This window comes from Canis lupus, chromosome 14 (assembly GCF_011100685.1).
Source record: "Canis lupus familiaris isolate Mischka breed German Shepherd chromosome 14, alternate assembly UU_Cfam_GSD_1.0, whole genome shotgun sequence".
Lineage (NCBI taxonomy): Eukaryota > Metazoa > Chordata > Mammalia > Carnivora > Canidae > Canis > Canis lupus.
Genome location: NC_049235.1, coordinates 9,028,616 through 9,049,672, shown reverse-complemented (window position 1 = coordinate 9,049,672; position 21,057 = coordinate 9,028,616). Strand labels below are relative to the sequence as shown.

The following is a 21,057-nucleotide window of genomic DNA, read 5'->3' as shown; positions in this document are numbered from 1 at the left end:
TTAATGTGTAAATTAAAGCTAATTCACGAATTTGCTAATTGTTTTCCTCTGCTGCAGATGTGAGCTGCCAACCAGTGGAACTTGAGTATTCAAAAGTAATCAGCCACCATTTCAAACTCCATCAAAAAGTCATGTATCATTTTCAGAAGGCATGAAATTTTGGTACATTTTTACTGGAGTTACAGAAGGAGTGATGAAGCTAGTGTGAATTTTAAGACAAAAACAATCTCTTCAATTTACCATGTAACATGAGAAGGGGCAAAGAACCACTGTAGTACCTTCAGCTTTTTCAGTATTCTCTGGATTGTGAACTGCCAAAGCTACACGTGAATGAGGGAATTATGAACCTTTGCTCAAATTAATTCTCCCTCATGTGGGATGTAAAGTTCCTTTCACCAGTCATAGACAGATACCTTTATACTCATATTTACATGACAGAAGGAGTTGCCCAAAACCTTAAATATCACAAAAAAAAAAAATTGCATATGTCACTATTGTCTCTACCTCATTCATTTCTAAATTTTTTTTTTAGATTTTATTTATTTATTCATGAGAGACAGAGAGAGAGAGAGGCAAGAGACACAGGCAGAGGGAGAAGCAGGCTCCAAGCAGGGAGCTCAATGTGGGACCCGATCCCAGGTCTCCAAGATCACACCCTGGGCTGAAGGCAGCGCTAAACTGCTGAGCCACCTGGGCTGCCCCATTCATTTCTAAATTTAATTCATTTCTAAACACATAAGTCTAGAAATGAAACAATCAGGTAAAAAAAATCAAGATGAAGTACATATATAAAATCCATTTTAGTTTTAACTTAACAAATGTTTCCCCACTTAATTTCCAGTTCATAAGTAGAGTATATGTAGATCTAGAGAAGGTATTTAATAGCACCCTAGATTTATATAACATTTGTTCCAAAGAGCACAAAGAACATTCACACACAGCATATGATTTGTCTATACAATAACCCTATAAAAATCAGGGAAAAAATGCATTATCCTCATTTTAAAAATGGTAGAACTGTGCCACAACTGTGGCAAGATAAAAATTTGCCCAAAATGTCACACACATACACACACACACACACACACCAGAAAGTAAGCCATATTTTGCAAATTATTTCTCCTTTTTAACATTTTCATATGATTAGAATCTCAGTGAAAGATTATTATGAAATGTATGCCAACAAAAGATATTAGTTACAATATAATTTCAATTATAAATCATTATACCTGGAGCTCTATGAGGTACTAAATTTTTTTAAAAAATATATACAAATTAAGAGATTTTATTTTTTAATCTAATTCTGAAATCATATTTAAATTTAACACCAGCTCATATTCTACTGACAAAAGAAAACTAATATGAGACAACCTATGATAGGAGCAGTCTATTAAACAAAATTATATTTTGATTTCTAAAACTGCCTTGAGAGAACAGAGGTTACAATTTCTGGAAGGGGCCACATACAAATAAGAAAAAGCCACGGTTCATGCAAAGAAACATTTTGTAGTCTGTAATTACAGCTCAGTTTCCTGACTCCCTAAAACTACCTCAAGTCCTTAGTCAAATAGTTGTAGATTTTTGCTCAATTTAAAAACCCTCTGGGAGTCACGTCTTTAATTGGCGTTGTGATGTCTTACGTCATGATGTTGCGTCACCACGTGATGACGCTGTGCCATCACACACATCATCGCATATTGACACAATGTCATGGCATAATATCATCAAATTAAATTCGACAGCACTCCCTCAGCCTAGCCCCAGGAAGGGCGAGAGAAATTAAAAGACTTTCTTTGCTCTTGTCAATACTCCTGGCCTGTAGGCGAGAACGGCCGACTTCACAAATCATTTCCTGGCCTCCTAAAACTTACTGGATCCCATAGTAGAAGTATTTGAAAGTTATAAGGGGAGTTCATGGGGATGGTTTTCATGGGTTGTTACTTGTTTTGCCCCATAACTAGTGATACTTGAATCCCATTTTAGAGATAAATATTTGCATATGTTAGTCTCCTTTTTTTTTTTTTTTTTTTTCAGGTCATAAGATAGGATAATAATGAAAAAAGAAAACTAATTATTTGGCTCCTCCTCATTTCTTGCCTTCATCATTCACCTTCCAATTCTCTTTCCTCCTTCCCCATATTCTTCTCTAACATTCTGAAATACCAAGTAATGGAGGGTTGGAGACAGATGCAGCCAGTAGCTTTGACTAGGAACATTTATGTAAGATTGGAAGGAGTACTGAAAGCTGTGATAGGGGGCCTTTTGCCCACACAGCCTGATGACAACAAGCAGAGTCTCCATGTTAGCATCCATTATAAACATGGGGTAGTTGAATGAAACATATCCAAACCTTATCCAAACTATATCTGGACATTACCTGAATTTACTTATAAACTCTCCCAAAAATATGTAATTACCAGTTCATTAAACATTAACATGCAGGTTGTGTGTACACATGACCTCTCTTTCATTAAATCAGTCCTTATGTGCCAGATACTAGGTACAAGAGCTCAGGTCAAGCAGAATAAACAGTGTTCCCTTGAAGAGTCCACAGAGCAGTAAGGGAGACAGGTAAGCAACAGATTTCAAGACAATCTGCTAAGGGCTCTAATAATGATAGGACAAGAGTATTTTGGAGACTCAGAAAGGGAAAGCAATATCTGGAGTTGCCAAAACAATCCTACAAGGGAGGTAACATTTTTGAATCTTGAAAAATGAGTAGGCAGAGGAGAAAAAAATTTCCAGATTCAAATGCAAAACAAAAACAAAAACCTGGGCATATGAGAGACCCTAAAGTATCAGGCTGATTCATCCTTTAGTAGATATTTTCTCAAAATGATCCATTCATATAAATGATATTTTGAGGGATACTGACTCACACACTAACATTACCATAATCCTTCATCATAATTACAAACAGCTTTTAGATGGCGTTAAACACACTATATCAATGCAGTAGAGTTATCTTTTAGGAGAGTTTTCTATCCATGAGACTAAATATGTTATTCGCTTTTCATAACCAAATAAAAATTAGAAATCAAAGTCACTTGTGTTTTCTTGAAAGCATTTGACTTGCTACAAAGATCTTGGTAACTTCTTTTCTGGAATGTACATAAAGATAGATTGGAAAGATCCCTGCTGATGATTCACCTTTTTAAAATAAGCATTGAAAGGGCAGCCCCAGTGGCGCAGTGGTTTGGCGCCGCCTACAGCCTGGGATGTGACCCTGGAGACCCGGGATCGAGTCCCACTTCAGGTTCCCTGCATGGAGCCTGCTTCTCCCTCTGCCTGTGTCTCTGCCTCTCTCTCTGTGTCTGTGAATAAATAAATAAAATCTTTAAAAAAAAAACTGTTGTATTAAAAATTAATTAATTAATTAATTAATTAAAAAAATAAGCATTGAAGAATGTTTTTTGATATACTATGTAAGAAGCACCTCAGCCCAGTCAATGGTAAGTGGTTATATATTCTGACATGTAGTCCCCTTTGAAAGCCACTGGTAGGTATTTTCTGCTACCATAAGCCTCAAAAGGTTTTTAAAAACTAGACATGACAAGAGAATAAAAACTCTAGGAGATTTTAGCACCCAAAGACTTGCCTTTATCTTTCTGAAAATCAGAAAATCTTTCTGTTCTTGAGAGGCAAGTTTTTGAACAAGTTTCTAAAATGTTTGAACAAGTTTCTAAAATGTCGTTTCTCAGCTAGATATATACATATCTTCTTGGAAATTAGCCATTACCTAATTAAAACTTCATAAAAGCTTTAACATATAGTTTTTAAACCATGTCAAATACACATATATTACATTCATTAATATATCTATTTTATAAAATGATAAAAAGCAGAGAATTAGCACCTAGACTTCCAAAGGCATGCAATAAGGAATAAGTAATGAGAAAGAAGAAAATTTCCCAATACCAATTCTTTCTCATGAAAACATACAAAATTTTATCATAATAGGGTAGTAAAGAACAAGATGTAATAAGAAATTTACATAGATAAATTATACAGTTTAGAAAATGAAATACAGAGAATATGGGGGACAAGATCTTCCAACTTCTGATGGAAATCCAATGGTATACAATGGTAGTTTATGGAATTAATCAAATTCCCAAGACTTGTTTCTTTAGGAATATTAAGTATATCTTTTTTAAAAATTCTAAATCCAGAAGAAAAACAAAGGCAATGTCAGAAATTCCTTGGTTTTGCAGATTTATTCAGATGGATATTAATGTACTTTTCATCAAGATAGAACTCATTTTATGTAACAAAATACATGTGGCAAAAACCTTACACTCAGTTTATATCTTTCAGAGCAAAGAATCTTTTATGATAGTGTAGTCATCCATAACTTGTCTGTTTTACAAGTTCAGAGTTCCACATACCACTTTTCTTAAACTGGAGCACATTTATGCAAATATGTCTCAGTCATATAGCAATGTTGTGAGCCTGGAAGTATTCACATGGAATCTGTCTACCACCATATTTTATACCTACATTGAGATATATATTCTGCAATTATATCTGAAATAGGTATAACAAACACCTGTACTCATTCATCCTATGCCTATATCTTTTCTATACTCCTAAATCTTCATACCTCTATCTTTTCTTCTACTTTTTGAGGACTTTTCAGATTACCATGAATTGAAACAAAACAGTCCACAGGGAGATTTTTTTTAATCTTAATTACCTAGGTGAATAATGTTCTTTAAATTATTTAATTCAAAAAATAATAATCATAAATAAATTGTTTAATTCAGAGAGAGGGAAGAATAAGAGCATTTTCATTTCTTTTTTTTTCTTTTTTTTTTTTTTAATTCATAGAGACACACACACACACAGAGAGAGAGAGAGACAGACAGAGGCAGAGACACAGGCAGAGGGAGAAGCAGGCACCATTCAGAGAGCCTGATGTGGGACTCAATCCAGGGTCTCCAGGATCATGCCCTAGGCTGCAGGCAGTGCTAAACCACTGCGCCACTGGGGCTGCCCACATTTTCATTTCTTATGGACCTGCTAGCTACTAGCAAAGCTAGGTGCTTTACATATGTTATTTAATTCATCACATCTTTAATGATCTTGAAGGGAAATATGATTGTTAACCATCACAAATCACAAAATTCAGCTGTTTGAATTAACTCAATAAAGTATCATTTTTTCAACAGTAGAAGTATTACTAATTTTAAGTGTCCCTATGAGTTGGGCACTTTTATTTTAAAATTAACCCAACTTACTATCATTTTCCTTCAGTTTCTAGGTAAGTGGGCATGGATCAAGTTACCAACCTGATTAATAATCAGGCTTTGGGGCCCCTCTAGTAGGATACTCAGCCCCAACTCCCATCTTCTTTCCAAACACCATTCTTCCTCGTGCTAATGCTTATGGACATTCAAATTCTGCTGTGTCCCCCAGACCCTACACTACCATCTGCGGTGTTCACTGCCAATTCTCTGCTACCCTTACTGATGACATGGACTTCATTAGTGGAATCTTGGCTCCCACCTGGTCTACCTAAATCCAGGCCTCCAATACCACTGCTAAAGAGAATGCTTTCATCACCAGAATGGAAATGGTCTATTGCACTTCCATACAGGATGAACTTGCTTTTTCACAATAGGGAGGAAGTGTCCAAGAATGTGACATACTGAAGAAAGAACAAATTGAAGTTGGGGGCTGATGAGCCTCAATTTTTGAAACCCCATCTTTCCCCCTCTATGTGGCCTTTCCCAAGGTCCCTGCAGGGGGGATGGCTAATCCCAAGGAGTTTAGATAATCAGAGCTGCCAGGTGGAACTGACCAGCCAGGGGACTGGCTAAGCCCAGATGTACAGGAGCAGAGTCCCAGCAAATCTGGTGAAACATACATGACAAAGAAAGCTACCCCAAGAGGGTAGCTGAGCTTGACTGGCCCATAATAGAGGGCCATTCCTATTTTTACAAGTAGTAATTATGTGATGAAAGTGGTATTATGGAAAGATTCAGGAGGAATTGGAGGAACCCAACCACTGCAGTCCAAGCTGTCTTTTTTTTTTTTTTTTTTCCAAGCTGTCTTGACACTATAAACATGTAAATTGGAGTTTGGCTGGTAGTAAGGGATGTGGGGGGAGTGAGGGTCCAACTACAGATATTTTCAGCAGGATCTAGAAGTCAGGACTTGTGAACACATTACAGGATATTGTAAGACCAGGACAATTCCAAAGAATTTTTGCATGAGATATGGGAAGAATGTCAGGTTACCGACAGAAATGGGTATGTTATGTGGTTGTGCTGATGAAGATGGTGGAGGAGAAAATCACTTTCCTTTTTTGGTGTGAGCAGTTTGAGATAACAGCAGGACACCCAAGTAGAACTGTCATGTTGGTTGTCACTGTCATGATTCTGGAGCCCACAGGAGCCTTTCAACAACTATTAAAATTCCTAGCCAAAATGAGCCAAACCCATTCATTCATTCATTTAACAACAACAACAACAACAAAATTAACATGTCTTTCCTTATGAAAAAGGAACGGGTACTCTCTTCTCTTTCTCACTCAAAAACAAATCTTTAAAAAATGGTTGAAATCACTCACTATTCTGAAACTTTTGCTGAAAAGCTTTGATTTGTTGAAAAAATTTACTTCGGAAAATGAAGTAATCCCTTTAACATTCCAGACTGTAACTTGATATTTTTTTCAAAGATTCCATTAATGAGTTTTTCTTAATGTTTAACAGAAGCAAAGTCATCACAACGAGGAAACCTTATGTCATTTATCAGCTTCCTCTCCAGAGCCCTGAGAACACCTGACTCTTATTTCAATCAAACTGATCATTCATGAACACATAATCATGAATAATTTAGTGGAGCAATAGATCTATTACTTAATATAGTGCTAACCTTTTATAATGCTTCTACCCAGGGAGAAGACTAATATCTGTGTCACAGAAAAACTTATATGAGGCCTTAGCTTTTGGAGGTAACATTGTGACTCATGGAATATCTAAACACATGCAATTATAAACCACATTATGGGAAAATAGTTAACCTTTGTGTAGTATTTAAGAGTTTACAAAATACTTTCTCAGACATTATCTCATTTGATGCTCAAAACAACCCTGTAAGAGAGTTAACTCCACCTATTTGGTAGGTGAAGACAACAAGGCACAGAGAGGGGAAGTGATTTGCCTAAAGCTACCTAGCTATTAAGTGGAACTGAGATTCTCCCCCCAAAATCTATGGTCTGTCTCCACACCCACAATTCTCTTGTGGCGTCATAAAAACCAATGCCAACTTAGGCTTTTTCAAGCAGGCTCTCTTCTATGCACACAGCTCCAACATGCTATGGTTCTGCTCCCCTCTCTATCTTTCTTGGCCACCTCCCACTAGTGGCCAAGACTTCGTGCATTCGCCCTTGCTAGAGGAGGATCATAAACTACCATTTCTAGAGCAAAAATGCTTATTTTCTTATGTACCAAATCACATGCAAGCATTTCTGCAATGTATACTCATCATCTCTGTAGCCGAGGAAGCCACACATCTGGTAGTAACAGGTGCTGTACTTATTCTGTTTAAAATGATGCTTGCCATGTAATGGTTCATGTAAACAGCAAACGGAATTCTACCCAATCAAGAATTGCTCTTTATTTCAAATTCTTAAAAGAGACTTATCTCACTATAAGCTAATTTTGTGAGAGTTCGTTTTGCCCACTCAATATTTAGCTTGATTTGAGAAACTATCTGGAATATTCTTTATTAGGTTCCCCTCTCTCTTTGTCTCTCTCTCTCCCCCTCCCTCTTTCTCTCCTTCTCCCCCCCCCTTCTCTCCCTCCCTCTACCAGGACTGCCTATGATGAATAAAAGTAATGCTTGAGTTCTATGATCTGCTCTTCAGATTATAGATTCTTCAGATTCTTCATTATGCTTAAATGTTTCCCCTTTGTTTTAAAGGATATTACCCTGCATTAGATGCAAGTGATTAAAAGTGTCATTAGATAAAACTGACATTTCTTTTACAGCAAGAGTAAACTCCATTCAATTTAGAATGTATGTCAGGTCCCTTCTTTACCAGTTACATAATAAATCATCTTGTTACAACAATCTTTTTTTTCATCTCAATCATTATTATTTAATTTTTTTTTTGCTTACAAATAACAACACTCTAAGGACCACATAAAACATGCTCTTAGACAAAGCTCCAGCAAAGTGGCCTTGTGATTTAAGGAGAACAAGAGGAGATATGATTTATAATTGTACATATTTAGATAACTGTACATCCATGATCCCTTTAGGCCAGGGAACGCAAACAGAGCAGAATGCTTTCCCACTAAATAAAACATGTACCCTAATACGGTCAAACTTGAATTTCCCCATCCTGACCACCCCCTCATATTAGTCAAGGATAACTTCCCCAAATACCTGGTATTAATGGCACTCTTTTATGAGCTAAAATTTTAATCACTTAGAATTCATGATCAAAAGACATGGGTGGTTTGATAATAAAATCACATTCTTTAAAGGAACTTGCAGCCAGAATCCCAATTTCAACTTATTTATGTACTCACCAATAACTAAAGAGCATTTTTAGCAATTTCATCTCAAATTTCAAACTTAACAAGAAACAATAAGATTGCCAGGTCTAGTGCCAAGGGGATTCTAGGCCCACTATCCAGATGGGGGTTTGCAAGGTAACTGACAATTCTGGATGCCTGGGACTGTGAGGTTTCCCAGGACATGGGTCTTCTGGTGCTAAAGTCAGGACAGTTCTGGACAAACCAAGTTGGTTTCCCTAGATTTAAGTGGAGGGAAAAATCTCCCAAATAGAACTGGGGCACATATGGAAGAGGACTTGCTCCCGGAAACAGGGCAAAAGCCACACTGGAGCCAGAACATAAGGTCGGAGCTGGATTAGAGGCTGTGATGTACAATCCAGGAGTACTAAATTAAACCTTTTACTGACCCCCTACAGAGGACAAGATTGGCCTCTGAGCAGGAGACAGGCTGAGTCTGCAGTTGGGGCACAGATGGTCACATAGCAGAGCCTGAAGAAATACGGGAAAAAGACATCCAGAAGGCCTCTTCTCCTCACCTGTCTTCTCTTTGTGCTCTTCTGCTAGTCTGAGTGATCAACTGCTCCCTTGCTTTCATTTAAGCTGGAATGCACCGCTTGATACTTGCATGTGTGGGTAGAGCTGAGCCCCCACTGTAACACTGGCATAAGGAGAATAAAATCACACCAGAGTTATAGGGCTTCTCCACTTTTGAGAGGGAAAAGTCTCGATACGTTATTAAAAATATATAAACTTAGTACTCACTTTGAGTTTCTATTATACTGAAGCACTTTTCATTGGAAGGCAACAGAAATTCTTTCCACTTTCTCCACAGGCAGCTGGTACATACTGCTGCATCTAGTATGACCAATATTAAGAAACATCCCTCTTGTGCTGAGGAAATCCTTTTGCTCTGTAAGGACAGGAACCTGAGAATATGCCTTGCCCAGGTAGTGGTTATACAGTCAGGGTAAGCAGATGAGAAAACCCCAGGGGGACAATAGAACTGTCAATATTCACCTCTTTCCACCAGAAGGTTCTTCTCTCAGAACTAAACATTAGGAGTACTCAAAACACTGATTAATTTCCCTAAAGGAAATGATATTCCTTCAAATGAGCATCAATATGATATCATGGTTAGAATCACCCATTTATTCCACTTGTTAAACACAGGATCTTGACTTGTTCTGCAACCTTTCTGAAACACTTTTCTCATCTGAAAAATGGGCAGGATAGCTCAGGATTTGTACAGCTTTTATAAGGATTACATAAGATAACAAATGTAGATTGATATTTATGATACTAGTAGATGTTCAACAAATGTTAGTTATTTCCCTTTCTTTTTTCTGCTAATATTCTGGATGCAATTAAAAAATAGGTCACTTGGGACAGCCCCGGTGGCTCAGCGGTTTAGTGCCGCCTTTAGCCCAGGGCCTGATCCTGGAAACCCAGGATGGAGTCCCACATCAGGCTCCCTGCATGGAGCCTGCTTCTCCCTCTGCCTGTGTCTCTGCCTGCCTCTCTCTCTCTCTCTCTCTCTCTCTCTCATAAATAAATAAAATCTTAAAAAAAAAATAGGTCACTCAAATTAGGAAAAAAATGTTAATTATTCCCATTGACTACTAATCTTAGTAGCAGCATGATGGGAACTAATTCTGTTTATTTTCTTTGTCTTTTACATTTATCTTAGCCTTCAATATCTAAATTATTTTAAAATGCCATTTATCAGAATAAGTGGATAGCTGGCAGAGACAACCTGATATCTGTACTTGTAAAGTTCTAAAATGTGCTTGGGCAATCAGTCTATCTGCTCACTTATGTGTGTATCTACAAGTAAGCTTGTTTCTACACAGGAATCATATACAACAAGCCCCATTCTGAGCACTTCACTGGATTTGACTGTCCTCTAAAATCATGCTTTGTCAGAAGGGTGAAATCTACACTTATAAACCTCTGAAGTTGATGTTTACTTATATCACCAACACAAGCATCAAGTGGAAGATGACAGAGTTCACCACCATTTTTGAACAACAATAAAAATGACCAAAGAAAAAGAGACAGAAATCAGGAATTCTTTCTGTACTAATGTATAAAAGTCAATACAGTCAATAACTCTTCCCATATCTTGTCCATATAACACTTTTTCAAGTCACTATAAACCAGGATGCATCATAGGATCTTGCTGAAAAAAAGCAGCTAGCAGAAGGATTATCTTGCTTAATTCTAATGTTTTTTACTCCTGAAAAATAGCTATTACTGTATGCCAGGGACTGACCAAAACATATTATATGTATATAATATATTATATATATAACATATAATACATGCATATAATACATAATATATATTATATACATACATACATACAATACACAATGTATATTATATATAATATATATTAGATAAGTTGGTTCAACATTCACAATAATTCTGTGCTTAGGGACTGTGATTATCCCCATGTTAAGAGATGAAGAAACTGAGACTTGGAAAATAGCCCAGGGTCTCAGAGCTGGTGACAGCAGAAATAAGATTTAAACCTGTGTCTATCGGAATTCAAATCCCATACTCTTTAGCCATTAAACTATATAAGAGAAAAAAGGGAATCTTTCTCCTTTTCAGTAACATTATAATTCTAACCAAGAAATATATTGAACCAATTCATTTCATCTTAAAGCTCTAAAAGCATTAAACAATATATCATAATAAATACTTTGGTTTTGCCCTCCAAATTGTCCATACACCAAAATCTGTGAGTTGTTTTTTATGAGTTTCAGGCTCTGGATCACACTTACTATCCTACAGAAAATAATACTGCCAAAGAAGTTCTTTCTCCAAACTAACTCTTACATTTGATATAAGTAGCTTAATCAAATGTCCTTTAATGTTCTCTTCATCATGACTAGGGGAAAAAACTAAAAAGCTCTGAGTTTTATTCACTTCAAAAACTGAATCTCAAAAGATTTGGGGGAAAAAAATGTTCTCATTTTCAACTCAACTTTCAAAGGTTTCTAATGGTTAATTCGATATCCTAGAGTATTCAGCAGTATCCCTTAATGAGCTTAAAACTGGACTTTTTTCTTACAGACTTGGTTTTCAGATAATGATTTAAGACCACCTCATCCGGCCTTCTTTGTGCGTTGATGTCATTAGGATCTGTCAAAGTCAAGCATGAAGGTGAACAGATATTAATTTAAGACCATTTAGAGCTACATTATCTGCATCACCAACAACAAGCCTCCTTTATTAGCCCCTGACGGGGCCTTCATTAGTTGAAACAGATCAAAAGTTAGGTGGAGATAACCCTGCCTGGCAACTCAGACGTCTTTCCTATTCCTCTTCTTATTTGTGGAGGTCAGTTCAGACACAAAGGCAAACATCATAGCCCAAAAGACAATGTTGTCTCTGAATGTCAATCAAATTAACAGATTTAAAATATGGTGACACAGCTGAGATTTACAGTTGACTTTTTCTATAATTTTTTTTCTTTTGGCAGAAATAAATCACATTGGACTGCTCTGTTAAAGATATTTCAAATTGAGTATCAGAAATTAAGTATGGTAAAAATAGAAACACTTGTTTTTTTTATCCAGGATTTCCCTTCTCTATTTCCACACATCCAGCTGTGCCTAGAGTGGGATACTGCTGATAAATATCTCCTGAATTCAACTTCTGTCCATTCCCTTTGATCCCCCAGTTCTTACTCAAGCTGCTACTCTGCCCATTGAGACATAGTGAGGCTTATGTTCTGTTTACAGGGCTTTCACCTAGCTTCCCCCATTCTGTCTAATGTACCCATGCTTCCTTGCCTACCCATGTCTACCCTATCAATCAATCAACTGTCTAGTCTTTGCAAACATTTTCCCTTCCTTCATTTTCATCACAATTGTACTTGAGAATCTCAAAAGACTCTCCAGGTCTGGATAGGCTCTTCATTCACATTTTATTGAGCCACTTCCTTCTTAGCTCATCTCTCCCAACAAGATGCTTTGAGAATGCTAATGTATTTCCAAAAAGTTTCCCATTAACTGTAGAATAAAGAGCAATCCCCTGAGCCTGACTTTTAAGGGCTTCCAAAATCTCACTGTGTTGGTGGACTTTTTTTTCTTCCAGTCACTCCAGATTATATTGATCTCCTCTTTTCTGAAACTTTTTAGTGTTTATACCTAAATCATTGATACTTGAGCTGGATTCTATGCTTCCTTGTACTATTTCAAAAGGGTTTTATGTGTGTTTCTGGCCTGTCCTACCTGCAGCTAAATGCTGAACCTTCATATTATATTTCTTTTGTAGCACCTGGCACACCACCACACATATCATAGGCACCCAGGAGATGATTAATTCAGCATGAATGAATGAATGAATGAATGAAGATATGGTGCTACTTCAAAACAAAAAATACACACACACATGCAAAGAATGTTCATAGAGAAGTAAAAAGCACAATTTAGGGTAGATAGCCTTTGTCCCACGCCACATGATAGGCCCTAAACATTATTTTTAGACAGTTCTTGAAGATGGGTGAGATAAGGTTAGATGCTGCTCCAGCCCCCTTCTTTTATTTTGGCAGGGGACAGAGGGAGGTGAAGTTAGCCCATCAAATGCTTGCAACTAAGAGATCTTCCTTTTCTCTCAAAGCAGTATTCTATAGCGACAGTTTCTAGAAGAGAGAAGGCAAGGTGAAAAAAAGAGTAAGAAGAGAGAAGTCAGTCATTCATCACTGCCACAGCTAGGGGAAGGCAACCTTCCTCTGTCCAGAAGGCAAAAGCAAATAACATTCATTCCAGGCCACTGAGCAAATCTTTGCAGGGAATAAAACTTCTCGAAGCTTACTAGGGGAAACCTACTAGGGGAGAACCTACTAGGGGAAAAAACACTTAACAGCTAATGAGGGTCAGCCACACAAAAGGTTTGCAGGGTGGAAACACAAATGCCTCTGGGTTAGTCTTACTACATAAATAAGAATAGAGAAAAGGACTACGAAAGGGGGCAGAGGAGTCAGTACAGAAAAAAAAAGACAGTCTTCATTCCCTCAGTAAAACCCCAAAGATGGCTATTCAAGATACCTAAGATGGATATAGATTTTGAAAAGATGAACACTTTCAAAGGGGTTCAGGGTTACTGTTACCTTAGAAGTTTCTATTTAGTCTCTCAGAAGAGGTGAAAGTATGGGCCATGGGATCTTAGTTTGTCTAATTATATAGGCTGGATGGCTTGGTTTCCCCAAAGTCCATGAAACTAAGGCTGACCCAGCAAAAATTGGTTTTAGCAGAAACAGCAGGAGAGCATTTGGAATTCAAATTTTATGAGCCACCCAGGCTCTCAGTAGTCATAGGGAGGGGAAAACCCACCAGATCAGGGACCACAGGAAAATTTTATCTGCCCTCACACATTTTTCATGCATGTGATAAGACTGTGCTCCTCTAACTAGACAGAAAATCCTGTTGAGTAGGAGTCACTGGTTCTTAAAAACTTTGAAGTTTTTGTAACAAATTTTTGTTCTTGAAGTCTTCTGCAGATAGGACTGTAACATTAACAAAACCTTAGGTAGCCAAAGGAGTATCCTTTGATTTAACATGTGTTTTCAGTATCATGAAAGCTTTAGTAAAGCTAGAATGTTTCACATACAAATTGTTATAATGTGTTTGGTTTAATAAGACTTGGAAATGGAAGTAGTTGCTACTGATAAGCCCAGATGGCAATACAATGGTATGCTGAATTAATCTGATATTCCAAACAATATTGGACTTTTAAAATAATAGATGTAGCAATAAAATAGTATTCTGATTAATTATAATCCAGAGTACAGGCACCATTGGTGGAGTAGGAGGGAAGCTTTAGGGACTTGAGTGAAAAACTCAGTCTTTTTGCCATTTATGAAAATTTAATTCCACGTAGACCTTTTTTTTTTTACAATTCCAATTTTCATCCATGCATCACATCTGAGCATGAAATTGTACAATATAGGCAAAGGACAAGGACAGCAGAGGGTCACAGATGTGTGTGTTGGAAGGAAATGAGGCAGGGTGCAGCTCCTCCTCTGGAGACAAAGCTTCTGGGATGTCCCCACTTGCCCTTCTCTGAGTAATGATCCTCAACTTTGTATACACAATAACTTTGTTAGACACCTGAGGAGTGGTTCACATGAACAAATGCTCACACATTTCACTATCATTTGAAATGAGATGATTTTGAGACATGCCTCTTGACATAAATAAAGCATCTTTCTAAATACCAGTTTCCTTGTTCTTGGGGCCATAAGATTCCATCCAATTAATGGGTCCTCTTCTAACATTATTGGATATACACTACTGTCTTCTACATGCTCCCCTCCCTCCTTTTAAATGTTATACTAATTCCATATTTTTTTTTGAGAGAGAGAGAACAGGAGCAGAAGCAAGGAGAAAGGGAGAAAGAAAGGGAGAAGCAGACTCTCCACTAAGTAGGGAACCCAGTGTGGGGCTCAATCCCAGGCCCCTGGGATCATGACCTGAGCTGAAGGCAAAAATTTAACCAACTGAGCCACCCAGAAGCCCCTAATTCCATATTCTGTAAGCACCTTCTCTTGGATGTTAGCACCTTTAACCCTGCCACAGTTTTGAATCCATTGAAATAGTCAAGCTAAGGTTAAACCCTGACCTCTTGATTGGAAACTCTGAAGTCTGGGATACTCTTTAGGATCTTATCAGTCAGTGTCCATGTACACTCTCCCAAGCAAGGTGTTTTAACAGAAACTCAAACTTGCCCTTTCTGTATTCTTAAAATTCATTTCATTCTCAGCTTTATGGGTATATTTCCTACTCCTAGATAGCGATACCTAATGTAGGGGCCCCTGTCCATTTTGTATGAAGGCTTATTTAACTTTCCCAAAGATTTCTGGAGTAGGAAATGTTGCCCACATTTAAGTTCCTAGTAAAGCCCTAAATCGTAGAGGTGGGAGATAGAATGGTGTCAGCCAGCACCTTACATTTTTACCAGGTGAGGCTGTAACTTCAGTCAGTAGGTTGCATCATCCCTTGTATGGTAAATCATGGGCAAAAAGTATTGTTTTCCATAATAAAATGTAGCATTACTTCAAGTTAAGTTCATTAGAATTTGATATCCCCCCTCAATTATGCCAATGGGTCACACTGAAGAAAATGTAGCTGTACTAGTAGTTTAGCAAAATGAAATTAATTGTTTAAAATAAAATTGGTGGAAAGACAGTAATATATTTACTTGATAAATGCATCCATGTGTCATTTTAGTTGGAAAGCAATGGAGTAGGAAGTAGATATGATAACAGAGAAATTAGAAGCAAACGAGGCTGTCTCATCATCCATGAAATAAATCTACCTTCTTGATTTGGGGATGGAATAAGGCAAAGAGGGTAGCAGTGACCTACAGAGCCTTTCAATAATTGTCAAATATGCTTTATGAATATAGTCATGCCCTGTTTTGAAGCCATAGCCAAGACGACTCCTCCCATTATCCAGAGGGAGCAGGGGAACCAGGACATTTGAATCACCAGCACTAACTGGTTGGGCCAGTGCTCAATGTGACTCCGAAAGAAAGAAAGCAAGCAAAACAACTCACTCACCCATACCTACCTCCCAATCCTACTGGAGATTAAATTAAAAGGGCAGCATAGCACCTTATTCATCTTTATACAGCCCGATAGCATTCAGCAGAAGGCCCTACACAGAGAAAGTACTATGACATTTATTGAATTGAAATGTATGATGGCAAATACCATGCTTTAAAAGTGTTAAAAGACTGTTTGATATGTTTAGGCTAGTCAAAAACACTGTATTTAAGACACAGAAGCTTGGAAAAGGTGATTGGTAGAAAGCCAGTTTGGCTAACAGATAGTTTGAGTGTCTGACAAGTGCATTAAAAGCAGAAATTGGTAAACAACTTCCGTGGTATGGTAAAAGCTTTATTAAGGCAGTTCTGAGTTTCAAAGAAAAGCTGAGAAAAAATCAAAAGATGAGGCAAATAAATTTTATTTTTAGAGCAGTTTTAGACTCACAATACAACTGAGCAGAGTACAGAGATGTCCCGTATAACCCTTGCCCATGCCCCACATTATCAACACCTCCTACCAGAATACTTGTTACACTCAATGAACCTACACTGACACGTCCTTATCATACAAAGTCCATAGTTTACATTATGGTTCACTCTAGGTATTGTATATTCTGTGGGTTTGAACAAATTTATAATGACATGTACCCACCATTAAAATATACAGAGTAGTTTCCCTGCCTTAAAAATATTTTGTGCTCTGAGCACAGACTTTTAATGTTTTGATATACCACAGAAACAGAAACCCTCTATTTCTGTTCCACATTCAGACCCATCTTGAAAGCACAGCAAACAGGGAATCAAGAAAAGAAGATCAGGGATGGCTGGGTGGCTCAGTGGTTGAACATCTGCCTTTGGCTCAGGGCATAATCCTGGGGTCCTGGGATCAAGTCCCATACTGGGCTCCCTACAGGGAGCCTGCTTCTCCCTCTGCCTATGTCTCTGCCTCTCTCTCTGTCTCTCATAAATAAATAAATTTTTTTAAAAAAAGAAAGGAAAAGAAGACCAGTTATTGAGCCATCATTATCAACAATGAATAAATACTGAAAGGAGTGAGACTTCAAGCCCAGGAAAACAGAAAGAAGAAAGAGAATCCCCAAGGTTGAGAGGAGGCAGGAGTAGCTTTAGGAAGCCTCTGGGTCACTCAGCTGGGGAAGTTTAGTGCCTGCTATCCAAGCAGCTTCTATTCTTCTCTTCTGTTCCTCCTATTTCCTCCCAGGACAACCCCTAGATTTTAATGCCCTTTAAGTAGTCCCTAAAGAGCAATATCTGACAGGGATCCTCCAAGTATCTAGTGGCTGACTGAAGCCTCAGACAGTAACAGGGCTCTTCACCCCATGCTTGGCAAACCCAAACCTGGGTTTGGCAGTAATTGATCTGGTCTGGTTCAAGTACTACAAACAAATATCCTGTCCAAGGGGAGAACAAGAGTCACATCAGTTATTTTTAAGGTTTCTCATGGACTCATAGGATGTTAGAGCAGGAAAGATTCATGTTTAGACAACTTAGTCCAACCAAGGTCTTTAAGGAGGAAGAAATTAAAGTCCACAGAGGTAACATGATTTTGAGGGTCATACAAAGAATTAGAGACTGAACCAGGCCAGAAGTCTTATTTCTTGACCCCCTGTCCAGTGTTCCAACCACTATCCACACATCATATGCATGTGCTATTCTCCCTTTACACAGCCCTTGCTATTTTAAATTGTTCTCTGTCCATACTACTTTTCCCAGGCCAAACCTTTAATGCAGTGTATGAGCCTGTGTATGCGCGTGTTTGTGTTTAGCAGAGCACTTGTTCTGGAAGAAAAGCACACAGCTGTTAGGGAGTGTCTACGTGCTCACTCTGGCCCTCTGGTGTTCAGCCAGGCAAATGCCAGCATTTTTCATGTGTACATTCATGGACTTCCCTCAGATAGCTGTGATTTTTAGAGCAGTTTCCAGCCTTGAGGTTACCTATGGTTCTAGCTTATTTTCCAACAAATACTTCCAGTTATGGACTAGCCACTGGGGGGAATGTGACATTCCCTGGTCTATGTTCTCTGTTTCCATATGTGTAGATCAAATCCCTTCTGAATATTGCCACCAAAAACATAAACCACCCACCCAAGACTGCCATGCCTATGAGAAGCTTTCAGTGAGGCCATTTATATCAAAACAATGCAAATCACTTCAAGCTGGCTAAAAGACATGCCTTTCTTTCTTCTTCTTTTTTTTTTTTTTTTTAAGTTTCCTCCCCCAGGAATTTTTTACTGCCCAGGTAACCCTTCTTGGTAACCTAACGTTTTACCATCTCCCTGGCTCTTTTACTCTTCTTTCCCATTCTCTTGTTCTCTCTCTCTTCCTTTTAGGATTGCTTGGGATTCTGTATTCTTCTCATTCTGCTAACTAAAACAATGATTTTCATCTGTGGGGTGATTTTGACCCCCAAGGGACATTTGAAAATGGCTAGAGACGTTTTTGGTTGTCACAGTGAGGGGGAAGCACTGGAAACTAGGTAGAAACTAGGGATGCTGCTAGACATCCCACAGCACACAGGACATGCTCCCACAACAATGAATTATCCAGCCCCAAATGCCATGGGGTTGAGAATCCTGGGGTTGAGAAATTCTTAGCTAGAGAACTTGGCTGTAGCCAGTTTTATTCTCAAATATAGTTCTACACTTATCCAAATTTCTTCCTACCTCCTTAGAAAGTGGCTATAGTTTAAAATAGCATGTTTTTACTTCAGTTTTCCTAACGAGATCCAGATTAAATATCACTTTCTCTTGTAGCCTTCCGTGATCCCTCTTTCCACACCTCCATCTGTGCTCTCATGGCATTTTTGCACACCACCATTCTATTTGTCCATTTTGTCAGACCATAGCAGCATAGATCATTCCCTGTTAGTCACTCGAACGCAGACACTGACATAGAACAGACATTTAGTAATGTTTATGGAATTGAGTTTGATGTTCATAAAGCAGTTCCCCCACCTCAGTACCAAGACTGACAGAATGGTGGAGATTGCATTGGCAGCAGAAGGCAATCATAATTCCTGTTAGAGAAGGCACAAGTGCCATGGGAATGACTATATGACAATGCAATATATGGCCTTAGTTAAAAGACCACTCACTGGTCCTCTTAGTAAAGAGATCCAGAGATGACAGGGCACAGCTATCAGAAGTACTCATTGTCAACAGAGGATATCAACCAGACAAGATTGTTGCCTTTCCAATCTTCAGTGATGCTATCACAGCTTGCAATTTGCATTGCAATCAGGACTATTTTAAAGGAAGAGGTATAACAGCCTATCTAAGTATTGCTAAAGCATACATAAATGCCCATTTTTCTTGACTGAGTAATGATAAGTGGTACAATTATTTTAGAATTAGCAGTAATTTTCCAAAGCTTTGTGAGCAGTTCATGAAGTAATGGAATTTCAAATGGTAACTTCTAGATAAACAATCAGTTAGTGAAATGGGGGGGGAAGGATGCCCATATAGAAAGAAGAGAATTTATTTAAAAAATAAAAAAATTATAACGTTTCTAATCAGCCATTTTGATCTCATCTTCCAAATACTGTTACATCAAGCCATCCAACCACAACATATAGAAGCACAACTGAAGTATTATGCAATATCATTTAGATATCTTTTAAAAAATCAGTGACAATCAAACTTTGATGCTTTCTAAGGATAAATACGTCATCATTTTGCTTATTTAAAAATAAAAGTAGTGGAGAGAAAGAATAGTGGCAGAAACCATCTGGATTTTGCATGACTTCATCCCTGCCAAAGTTAATGGCTTCTGCTTATTACCCTGTTATATTACCCTTTCTCTTGCCTCAGCTTTAAACCATGCCCCTGGATCAGATCCTGATACTTGTAGGCCTGACAGCTACTTCCCCTTAGAAGTAAATTGTTCAGGTAGCACTGGCTATTTGCCTCAGAGCACACTGGCCCCTCCTGAACCATGCTAGGGAATCTTAGTTTAATCTAACTTAGTATTTCTCATCTTTCTTTCCCCCACTGCCTGCCTAGAGAGCCTTTATAGACATTTTTTGCCCTCAAATACTCCCCAACTCCCTCCACGTGAAATTTTAATACCACAGATCTACTGTACATCTATTTATGCCATTTTCACATCTAAGAATTTTTTGTCCCTGTGATAGGCAGAATAATGCTCCCCCAGATATTTTCACATCCTAATCTCTGGAACCTGTACATAGGTTACATGGCAAAAGGCAATTAAGTTTGCAGATGGAATTGAGATTGCTATTCTGCTGAATTTTAGATGCAGAGATTATCTTGGATTATCCTGGTGGGTCCAATGTAATTACAGAGTCCTTAAATGGGGAAAAGGGAGACAGATGACCAGAAAAGAGAAAGAAGGGATCATGAATAAGACTCAGCTGGTCATTGCTGGCTTTGCAGATGGAGTAAAGGAATCATGAAGCAAGGAATGCAGGCAACCTGTAGAAGGAGGAAAAGACAAGGAAATCAATTCTCTCCTAGAATCTCCAGAAGGAGTGAACACAGCCCTGCCTGCACCTTAATTATAACTCAGTGAGACACATTTTAAGCTTCTGACCTCCAGAACTATAAGATAGATCTATGTAGTTTCTAAGCCACTAAGTTTTTGGTGATTTATAATAGTAGCATAGAAAATTAAACCCCTCCACAACCCAAACCAATTTTTGTCCCTTGACGGCAATTCTGCCACCATTGAGAATGCACAATCTAATTCCATCATTGTATTTCTATTTCCCTACTTAAGTACTGAATTAGAAAGAAACATGCAAGAGAATTCTGGCCAAAAGACATGATAGGGAGTCTTCTGGAGGTTTCTGGGAAAGGATTTATTGCTTTTGAAAAAAAAATGGAGAATTTCCTTTTGTTTCTCTATAGATGTTGTCATTTACATGAAAACTTAGATCTGTTACAATGAAACAATGAGGACATGAGGATGAAGAGGAAGCCCACATGCTAAG

At 38.0% G+C, this 21,057-nt stretch overlaps 1 protein-coding gene and 1 non-coding gene across 6 annotated transcripts in view; both read right to left on the bottom strand.

The window, feature by feature from the left end:
* The window catches only part of GRM8 (glutamate metabotropic receptor 8), a 737,042-nt gene that overhangs the window by 535,537 nt on the left and 180,448 nt on the right, over nt 1-21,057 (bottom strand). The window lies entirely within an intron of this gene.
* Nucleotides 1,630-1,724, bottom strand: MIR592 (microRNA mir-592). The gene has a single exon (NR_049506.1). It is a non-coding gene; the product is annotated as a microRNA mir-592 (primary transcript).